General features: G+C 45.4%; 1 long non-coding RNA gene across 1 annotated transcript; it reads left to right on the forward strand.

Moving 5' to 3' along the window:
* Positions 1 to 2162: 2162 nt before the first annotated feature.
* On the forward strand, positions 2163 to 3047 carry LOC123404192. The gene is made up of 2 exons (XR_006611682.1): positions 2163 to 2220; positions 2932 to 3047. It is a non-coding gene; the product is annotated as an uncharacterized LOC123404192 (long non-coding RNA).
* The last annotated feature ends 5495 nt before the right edge of the window (positions 3048 to 8542 follow it).

Here is an 8542-nt window from a genome sequence, read left to right on the forward strand (position 1 = left end):
TGGTTGTTAAGCAGACTAACGAAACTTTAACGAAAAGAGCACTAACTAAACGCTAACCCCTCCCACCCCCCGCTTCGGATTATCCCGTACGTCGCCATCCCGCAAACCGCTCTCGCACCCACCTCCTCTTCACGCCGCGAGCCGCTCGACGCTCAGCACTGCCGTCCCTTCAACACCGCCCGGCCCGGCCGCGCCCGTTGCCCACGCCCGTCGCCAGCCCCTTCGCCCCTGATGCTGGCCGCTCCTTCACGCTGCCCCTTCACCCCCGTCGTCGGCCGCCCCTTCACGCCTCTAGCCCCTCCGCCCCCGACGCCAGCAGGTGGGGAAGGAGCGGGACGGTCTTCCTCCATCCAGGCCAGCCTCGCGAGAGATTCCGGCAGGGCTGTGATCAATCTGAGGGGAGGCTGGCAAGTGACCCGGCGCTGGAGGGGATCGACCTGAGGCGACGCGCGCGAGGATGCAGTGCACGACAGGATCTTGCCCATAGCATATGTGCGACGTCTCCTCTTCCCCGACGGTCACGGTTCGCCTCCGCCTCCGACCTCGCCGCCTCCCCTCCTCCCGCTCGCCTAACCTCCCCCAACAACAACAAGGGCAGCCGGTGACCCCGTCCCGAGCTTGCCGAGGGCGCCGTCCTCCAGCCCAAGATTTCTGCTACTAATCCTCCTCATCTTTGTCCACGGATGCTCCAAGCAGTAAGGTAGTCTCATCTCTCACATCCTCTCCTCTGTAATCTGCATTCCTGACCGAGTGATTGGTTTATGTATGTATCTATGTTGATGCGTATGTTTGATTCGTGATTTGTGTTGCTATTCTGTCCCCTCTCTGTGTAAGTTAGGGATTGCATATTTAGACATTAGTAATCAGAAATTTTTGACCTTATTTGTAGTACATGAAGGCTCCAAGATAATGCCTCTCTTGGTAAATAGATCCAAAATTTGGTTCAAAATAAGATGGTTTCTAATTCGAACAAATACAGATCTTTTCCGCATGCAGTAATGCTACTCTCAATGTTTTTGCATAAAAATCTTACGATTTTGTATTGAAATCTTTGTAGCTGTTCTTCCAGTTAAGTTGAGCTTAAAATGTTTGTCGTATTACTAGGGAAGCATTTGCCTTGCATGTCGTGATACCTTATAAGCACTCTGTTAATCATTTTTTTGTGATCAAGTTTACTATTATTTCTATCGCTCTCCAGTTTATTTGACTACACTCCTTTATATTAAGTTGATACAAGGAGAATAGAAAAGTAGTCCTTTACTTTGTTCATAATTTCTCTGATGTAGATTATAATAAGTTATATAACATAAATAGAATTTAATTTGTGTATGGTGTGGATTCCAAAACTAATCTGCTTTTATTGGAACGTTCTCTTGTACTAGAGTTTTTCTAAAGCTAATGGAATCCCCTTGTACTCCGTCTAAAGCTTTCATGATGACTACTTTTCCAAGATACATGTGACAAAGAGGAGGAGCTCAGGGAGCTGGATGTGAAAGGATAAAGTAGTCAGGAAGGAGAAATCATATGTTGGCTTAACTAATGCTTCCTAATCAGTATGCTTTTCATATTGCCGTTTATATTGAACTAATATAGTTCGCTTTTGGTTAAGGATCTTGACATGGCACCTAGTTGTTTTTTATTTCTTGTAGTTTTTGTTGATCTTCTCCTTCTTCGGATTAAATTGCTCATTGCTTTTCCTATTCTTTTGCAGGAACATGAACCTTATGATGACCCATAGTTGGATGTATGTGAGAGGTACAGGTGTTATATCATAAGCATATCAAAATACAATCATGACGTGTATAATTATTCAGTTATACTTTTTGTTCATGGCTCAACAATCGACCAAATTAAATGACAGGATGAACATTCAGAAATCCTTGATGACTCGGATTCTAGGAAGACGATCACATACTCGACCAGCCCACCTGTCACCGCGAGACAAGCTAAAAGTGAAGCAACTACATGTTTGCATCGAATGCTTTTAATATTGGTTTCTTCAAGGGTAGAAACTTATACCCAACATATGTCATTTTTAGGTTAATTGACTAGCCCCTCTTTTTATAATGGTCCAGTCAATTTAGAGAAAGAGGAAAATAAAATGTATGACACAAGGACCCTAAACCCTAAACATTTGCATTCCTGGTCCTATTTATGATCCTACAAGGGCTATCTCTATGAGCTAAACAATTATAGCAGAGGACACAATCAAATTCAGAGGTTAGAGCCTGATGAGCAATGTTATGAGAGCTTGTTGTTGATCTGCCTATTTTCTGCGAAATTGGGACGTGATGGATGGTCCTTGTGAGGTTCTCCAAGAATTTGATTCCTCATTTTTCTGTTCTGGTAGTATGATGGATTTTGATTAGTTAAGAACCTGCAGTTTCTTCGGTAAGTTGGGATTAAGAGTTCCTCATAGGAATAGGATCCCTACCAGGGTGAGGTCTCAGGTTATATGGGTGGAAGAGAGGTTAGCGGGGCGAGGCGCTCGGCCGGCGGCGACGGGGCACAGTGATCGCGCGCGCGCACGAGAGAGAGAGAGAATCGAGGCGGCTAGGGTTAGGGTGTCGGCTCCTATGGGAGCCGAGCAAATATGATTGCTTCTGCTTAACCAAAACGGAGTCCTTACATGAGTATATATAATCTTGCTAGCCTAACAAATACGATAAACTAGGCTAAGCCCGTAATAACGATAAGACAAGTTTGGTCAGGCCTTTAAGTGGCTGCGCCCTTGGGCCCCCTCGGGTTATAATGAATACCGGTCATAACAATTCCATATATATTTCTGCTCTCATAGTACGATGGCATTTTTTACAGTGTCTGATTTATTCATTGTGTTATTACTTAGACCAGGCTTCTACCTTACTGAGTTAGTATTTTCTCGTGTATTCCAATAGCTGCTATTAATTATATTTGTTTTTCCTTTCACAGGATCAACAAATTGTCAAGCACACATGCTACAACCATCAATTTATGTGATATTAACCATCTAACTCTGCAATGTTCACACACTGGTTTCCGTCATCTATAAGATTTTGTTTCCATTACTTAGATGCAACGCTAAAAATAACCTACTCGTGCCCCTAGGGCGTTGTTTTTTGCTGGTGGGACCCATTATTTGGGCCGGCGATCCCAGGCCGAACCTAGCGTGTAGTTGGGGGCAGTTGGATGGTTCGACGGAAGGAAAAGTGGTGTGTGGGGTGCCACTGTCAGGCGAGAAATGCCTTTCCCTTGCTAGATTCACCCTCGCGTGTCGTAGGAAGCATCGCCGCCATGTCGATCCCGACGTCGCCCACCTATCCATAGTCGCTGCCCTGCCGGTAGAAAAAGCCATTTCCGTGCCGTTTTCGCGACAGCCTCCATCCTGCTCTCTTGGGCGACGACCGCCTACCCACCATGCCTGCCAGATGTTTGGCGATTTGCGTGCTCGGTCATGGACTCAGACGACGAGGACGCGTTAACGGCTCTGATGGAGGAGGAAGCCGAGGACGACACCACCAACAAAGAGCACCTCATGATCCTCGCCGCGCTGGTCGGCCTGTCCGCGAACGATGGCAAGCCGTGACGAGGTGGCACGGCGTCGGGCGTCCGCAAGAGCAAACAAAGACATCGCATGGAGGGCTATTGCATGCTAAAAATTGTTAGCCTTCCTAAAGACGAATTTCTGCACAACATTCTGGGAATTCACGTATTTGTGTCCGTACATTTTTCACCTTGACTATAAGTGGAATGGTTTGTTATTTATTTAACTGCAATTCAAAACATTTAAGTATCACACTATATGTTCTTGCTACTCAAACTCCATTATTTATAATAAAAATATGTTTAGGGCTACTTTGTTGTCTGTCTGATGGCCTTTTTCTATGAATTTCATACGCCAACTGCTGATACAAGGTCTTTATAGGAAAAAAACAAAGGCACATTCCCTTTTGAAAAACCAACAAAGGATTCCTGGGTGAACCCTCACTTCTAATGCAAGTTCACTGGACGACTACCATATCTTTATGTAGCATTGGAATGCTTGGATGAAGTTGGATGGGAGATCTCCATTCGGCTTTTAGAAGCCATGATTTTGTTTGGTTGGTTTGGTGGACAATATAGGTCTATATCCACTAATGGTAGTTATTTTTTATTTGAACTAGCAGTTGTAACAAACATTATATATCTTCGTATGCATTTTTGGTGTTGAGATTTTGCTTTACAATATTGGCTCACTATCATTAATATTTAGATGTGAGGCTGTTTTCCAATCATAAAAAAGTTATCTTATTTATTAACAATCAATGAGAACACCTAATGAATGGAATAACATATATTGTGGTTTGTATGCAACAACATGGCCACAATTGTGTTTCACCTTTGAAACTACAACTTGAGCGACATCACATAATTGTGTTTCCATTTAAGATTATTATTTTCTTGAAACATTTATTTTGTATTTGTATGAATTTCATTTTCTCAATGTACGAGACGTGCGTTGCACGTGCAAGCTTACTAGTTATACAGAAAGATCAAATGATCCAAGATTCTAGTACTCACAATAACAAGAACAACAAAAGTTCACAACCCTCATGTCGATACTGAAGGTTGCACTCATGTGGCGAAGAGGATATCCGAGGGCCAAACTACAAAGGGAAATCCACCTACGCCGGCAAGCCTTGCAAACCATAACCTCAACCCCACAAGAAATACCGGCAGAAACCTACGCCAGCAAGGGATTCTGCTACCATCGTATGTCGTAGTTATAACGAGGAGACGATTCGACTCGCGCTTTGATTTTCACTGTGGAATCAAGTCATAACTTCGTTGGAAACGTTGAGCTCGCTGCCTTTACCACCGCCTATTGTGGTGCCTTCTCCTTCACCACCAGGGTCGCGGTGTTGGACTAGCCATGCCGCAACGGCATGAAACGTTGGCCTTAGTCGCGATAGGTGGCGTAATGCTTGAGCTCAACAGGTGTGACAGCCCGAGACCGACGCTCCAGAAGATTCCCTTTTATTATGTTCTCGTCGTGTGGTTTGTTTGTCTGTCGCATTCATCATCGCATCATATGCATTGCATCGGCATCCCGTTGTCGCCAGTTTTCAAAACTTGCATCCGTTATTAGTTGTCGGTCCTCCTAGTTCTCGTCGTTGTCCGTTTTGAGCCCGACCACACACGCACGCTCCCGCGGCATCGTTTATATCTTGTTTTCCAAACTGTGTATAAAATATTTTTGGATTGGATTGAAACCTGGTGTGTGGTCTTATTTTAATATAGGTAGACCGCCCGCCAATTTTCGTCGCAATCGGAGTTCGTCTAGTACCCGAACGGTCGACCGTAGCGGCACCGTATTCAGTTATCGTCGGACGTTTTTCGTTGTTCAAAATACGTTGTCGGATGCCCGTTTTCCCTCTCATCTCCGGCTAGCCTACTCTACACAGCCACTTAGCCCGTCCCCGCGTTCGAGACCGTCCGATTTAGATCACGCGGTTGAAACCGGGGCGAAAACTGCTAACCCTAGCCCGTGTCTATAAATAGACAACCTCCTTGCCTATTTTGGACAGCCAACCCCTCTCCCACCTCGTTTCCCGTGCCTCCCCAAACCCTAGCCGCCATAGCCTACCCTCTCTCTCCTCCCAGCCGGCCAAGGCCCGCCCGAGCCCGAATCGGTCGCCACCCGCGAGCCAGCCTCGGTGCCTCGAGCGCACCCGAGGGGAGGCACCGGCCAGCCGCCAAATGCCTCGCTCCGCCGGGTGCGTGCAGCCGCCTTCACCCTGTCGTCGGAGCCCTGCCGACCAGCCGGATCTAGCTCATCGCCGCCTCGCATGCCCGCCGGATCCCGTGCCTCCCTTGCCACCTTGCCTCGATCTCCACCGCCATCGCCCCATCTCTGGCCGGATCTCATGCCCCGCATCGGTGGCTCGCGGCCAGCTGCCCCCGGGCGCGTCGCCCCACATCCCCGTCGCCCCGAGCGCCACCCCCCCCCCCCCCCCCGATGTGGGATCTGGATCGGGCCAGATCCATTGCCGCCCTGCCCATTGACCCGCCGAGTGGGCCGGCCCGTGTCCCTGCCGAGGCCCAGCCGGCCTCCTTCCCCAGCCTCGGCCGCAGCTGCCGCTGTGGGCCACAAGCGCCCAGCGACCGGCCCGCTCAGCCGGGGCAGGCCTCCTCCTCCTCCAAGCCGCCCCAGGCCCAAGGTGAGCCTCCAGTTGCCCCTAATCCTCGCCCGAGGCGCATGTTTCTATCTTGCGCCATACCCTGTTTAGGCATGTTAGTCAATAAGGTTCGGTAGTATTTTTTTTAGGATTTTCGGATTTATTAATTTCAGGAACATAGCTGATTTTCAAATGCCCGTAGATTTCAAACCGTGTGTCAGATCGCGATGTATTATATATGTAACTCGTGTAGTTTTTCGTATAGAATAATATTTTGCATCTTGCATGCATGTTTGGGGTGGTTTGATCCGCTATTTGCCTAGTTTTGCATGATGTCCTAATATGTTAGATATTCCCTAGATTTTTTGTGCGTGCCCGGATTGTTTAAATACCAAAGATAAAATGTTCATGTTGTTCGGGGCCCTTTGCCATGTATTTTAGAGTAGTTGTTTGCATTTTTGCATGTAGGTTCCGTCGCTTGTTTGCTATGTCGCGTTTAGGACATTTAGTTTTGCCTTTCGAGTAAGTTAGCGTGCATGATATTTCTGCCATGTTGCCCTCTTGTCTATTTCGGGGGATTTATTCCGTGCATGATATGCATGAGTTGTGAACTAGAGATATGCCCTTGGATATGTATGCTAGCCCCTGATATTTTTGGTTGCTATAGAAATCCATGTTTAGGTGTTGTTTGCTTGTTGTCAACATGCTAGGAAATAGTGTTGTTTTGAAGATGCTGAAATATTTCTAAGTCTCAAATCTGTTATATTTTGTTGTTGTCTTGCCATGAGTTTTGCTAGCGATCTATAGCTCTTTTGTGGTTGGTGCAATGGAGTTATTTGTAGTCCTTAAGTTTCTCTAGCATGCTGTAAATTTTCATTCCATTCGGTGCCCTGTAGCATATAGTTTTGCTGTTGTCAATATGCCTTCAGATCGAACACTGCACTGTCAAAAACTGTTATTTTCTCTAAGTCTAAAACTGTGTGTGAGATGCCATTTTATGAGTTCTTTTCCTAGTGATGCATGTTGCTATGCTAGATGTTTTTAGTAGGGTGTTGAAGTGCATCTTGACTACTATTGTCTCATGCCTTGTTTGAGCATTTTAGAATTATGTAGCTTGTTGTTTTGGGTGTAAAAATGACATGTTGCTGTTTTTGGCAGATTGTGACTATTTCTTGTGTAGCTTGTATTTGTTGGACCGTTGCTCCGTTTGGAACGAGTCATACATCACACTTATTTAGAATCTCATGTAGGTTCATATTATCTTGTTGTTTGTATGTTTTGGGATGCTTGTGACTGTCATTGCATACATATTGCTTTCATGCCATCATATCTTGCAGTGATCATATCTTTTGAACCGTAGCTCCGTTGGAGATGTTCTATATGTGTAAATTGATTGGAACTTTGCGTAGAATCACGTGAACCTATTTATTTTTCTATTTAACAAATATTAAAACGTGTTAGTTTAGATCTGATCAGAATTATAAATTAACATATGGGGTCGGTTCGGAGATGCTATAAGTCGTTTCCGACCTCATTTAAAATGCCTAGATAGGTAATTTAATTACGCTTCACTTCTTGCCATGTTTAACCATATTTAATATTTCTGTATACCTAATCGGGATAGAACTAAATAATTAAAGATGGAGTTTTGTCGATATGCAACTCGTTGCATATTGAACTTCACTTAATGTGTTGTGTTTGATTGTGTGAATTGCCCTGCCATACCATGCATAATTGATACCGTTCATGCATCATATGTGTTGTGCATCGTGTGGTGAATATCGTGTGTTGATTCTTGTTTCCGGTCAGCTTCGTCTCAATAGAGTTCCGACCGCTTCGGAGTGTGAGGATCCATTCGACCACGTCGGTTCGTCTGCTTCACGGAGTCATTCTTCTTCCAAGCAGGATCTTAGGCAAGATGACCATTTCCCTAGATACCATTACTATCATTGCCATACTAGTTGTTTTTTGTTTCTATCGCTATGTCTCGTTGCCTACCACCTGTTAAATGTTAGCCTCTCAATATTGCCATGAAAACCTTCAACTTGTTCACAACCTAGCAAACCACTGATTGGCTATGTTACCGCTTGCTTAACCATGTGTTAGCGTTGCTAGTTGCAGGTGCAGTTGCTTCCATGTGTTAATATGGGTTCCTTGTTATATCACCATATTTATTGCTAATTAATTTAATGCACCTATATACTTGGTAAAAGGTGGAAGGCTCAGCCTTTCTAGCCTGGTGTTTTGTTCCACCTTTGCCCCCTTAGTTTCGGCTACCGGTGTTATGTTCCATAAATGAGCGCTCCTAACATGCTTGGGGTTGTTATGGGAACCACCTAGATTCTCGTTTTGGGATAAAGCTCGTCTGGCAAGGCCCAACATTGGTACTATATTTGCCCAACATA

This window comes from Hordeum vulgare, chromosome 6H (assembly GCF_904849725.1).
Source record: "Hordeum vulgare subsp. vulgare chromosome 6H, MorexV3_pseudomolecules_assembly, whole genome shotgun sequence".
In the NCBI taxonomy this organism is placed as follows: Eukaryota; Viridiplantae; Streptophyta; class Magnoliopsida; order Poales; family Poaceae; genus Hordeum; species Hordeum vulgare.